The following is a 2,586-nucleotide window of genomic DNA, read 5'->3' on the forward strand; positions in this document are numbered from 1 at the left end:
CCTCTAGAACCCTCAGTTTGTTTTTCAGAGTCCATCGTCTCTCATGGTTCGTCTACCCCTCTGATTTCCCCCGCTTCATTCTTCCCCTCCTGCTACCTTCTTCTTCTTGTTTTTTTTTTTCTTAACATATATTGCATTAAGAAAATAGGTATTGTTGAGGATGTGGAGAAATTGGAACTCTTGCTCTTAGGAATGCAGAATGCTGCAGTCATTGTGGAAAACAGTAGGCCAGCTCCTCAGAAAATTAAACATATAATTACCCTATGATCCAAAAATTCTACTTCTGGGTATGCACAGAAAAGAATTGAAAGCAGGGTCTTAAACAGGTATTTGTATACCAATGTTCATAGCAACATTATTCACAATAGTTCAAAGGTGGAAACAATCCAAATGTCCATGGACACATGAATGCATAAACAAATTTTGGCTATATGTATACAATGGAATGTTATTTTGCCTTAAAAAGGAATGAAATACTAATTACATGCTACAACATGTATGAACCTTGGAAACATTATGATAAGTAAAACAAGGCAGACACAAAGGGAGAATTATTATATGATTCCACTGATATGAGGCAGACACAAAGGGAGAATTATTATATGATTCCACTGATATGAGGTACCTAGAACGGTCAAATCCTTTAGTGACAGGAAGTAGAGCAGTAGTTACCAGGAACTGGGGGTAGGGAGAGTTTTTTAATAGAGTTTCAGCTGGGGGTGATGAAAAAGTTCTGGAGATGGATAGCGATGATTGTTGCACAACAACATGAGTGAACTTAATGCCACAGAATTGTACACTTAAACAGGGTTAAATGTAGGGCGCCTGGGTGGCTCAGTTGGTTAAGCGACTGCCTTCGGCTCAGGTCATGATCCTGGAGTCCCGGGATCGAGTCCCACATCAGGCTCCCTGGTCAGCAGGGAGTCTGCTTCTCCCTCTGACCCTCTCCCCTCTCATGCTCTCTCTCATTCTCTCTCTCAAATAAATAAATAAAATCTTTAAAAAAAAAAAAACAGGGTTAAATGTAAATTTTATATTATGCATATTTTACCACAATTAAAAAAAAGATAATTCATTGTTAATGTAAAAGACAATTGAGTAACAATTAACCTATGCAGAAGTAATGCGTGACAACAACAGCAAATAGGACAGAAAAAAGAATAGAAGTATATTGTAAGATTCATATACCATACCTGAAGTGGTATAATGTTACTTAAAGGTAGACTATGTAATACTTTAAAGGTATCTATTTTAAGCTCTTGAACAACTAGTAAAAACAAAATAAAATAGATATAACTAATAAGCCAGTAATACAGGGAAAAATGAAATCAGAATAAAAAATTGTAAATCTTTTTAAAAACCTCAATTGCTTCCATTCGCCAAGTAATATAAGTGAAGGGGTCAGGCTAAGTGTAAAAATAAATAGACTACACTGTTCTAAGAAGCCCATTCCCAACATAAGTGGAGCGGGGTAGGGTGAGAGGATGGGAATGTATGCTTATTATTGCTAAATCTACTTTCAATTTTTTTTTTAAGAAAAGTCAGAAATCTAGAGTATTTACTTACTCATTCCTTTGCTTACTTATTCATTTATTTATGTGAAACCTGGTTTTTAAATGTTGTCTCTGATTTATTTTAAAATAGTACTGGCTAATTAAAACATGGTCATAGTCTATATGTAGCCTTCCATGAGAGTTCTAATTTAAATAAGGTGACTGCTCGATTCGGCAACACGTATACTAAAATTGGAATGGTACAGTGAAGATTAGCATGGCCCCTACCCAACGATGACACACAAATTCATGAAGTGTTCCATATTTAAAGATAATAAATAAATAAATAAATAAATAAATAAATAAATAAATAAATAATGAATTAAAAATACAGAGTGTGCTTTCTATGAATGGATCGTTTATTACATAGCGCACCCTGTACCTTCTATCCTTGTTCCTACTCTTTCTTTTGCTTTTTCTGATATTTTCTGTCCAAATACTTTTTCAGAGTCCAGATCAAGTGCCATCTTTCCCTCGGAATTTTCCTTCTTCTAGTCAGACATGACCTTTCTGTTTTCTTAACAATCAAGACTCTTTTGTTTCTGTTTGGCAAAACACTTAAAAATCTGCTATGAATACCTGAGAATCAATCGGTTTATTATTCCATTAATGAAATAACTCAAATATTTATTAAATTCCTGCCATGGACTGGCACTGCAATGTTCTTACTTGCTTTTAGCCTGGATTTGCTTCCTCCCAACACTCTTTCTCTATACAGTTGCCAGCGTGAATCTCTTCTAGAATCCTGTCTTTCCCCTGACCAACAAAACTATTCAGTAGCTCCTTCTTGTTTGCAGGAGGAAGTTAACTCCTTCTCCACATTTCCTGTCTTCTTGTACCTGGCCCTTGTACATCTGCTTCATCTTACCTTTTGCTTTCTTTACCCTGATTCTTCATAAATACAAAATTACCTACAGTCCCACAAAATTGCCTTATTCTATACAAGTAGGCTCTTGGTTTAGGACATCCTCCACTCAACTTGTCAAGTTCTGCTTCCTCATAGTGACACTGGCTCTGGGTTTTAGCCATTTCT

General features: G+C 35.8%; 1 non-coding gene across 1 annotated transcript; it reads left to right on the forward strand.

The window, feature by feature from the left end:
* The first annotated feature begins 1,711 nt into the window (after positions 1 to 1,711).
* Positions 1,712 to 1,822, forward strand: LOC123862576 (U6 spliceosomal RNA). Its single transcript, XR_006795278.1, has one exon. It is a non-coding gene; the product is annotated as a U6 spliceosomal RNA (small nuclear RNA).
* Positions 1,823 to 2,586: the final 764 nt, after the last annotated feature.

The sequence above is a fragment of the Mirounga angustirostris genome, unplaced genomic scaffold (genome assembly GCF_029215605.1).
Source record: "Mirounga angustirostris isolate CCGP_5_RB_7025 unplaced genomic scaffold, mMirAng1.0.hap1 SCAF_9, whole genome shotgun sequence".
Classification (NCBI taxonomy): domain Eukaryota; kingdom Metazoa; phylum Chordata; class Mammalia; order Carnivora; family Phocidae; genus Mirounga; species Mirounga angustirostris.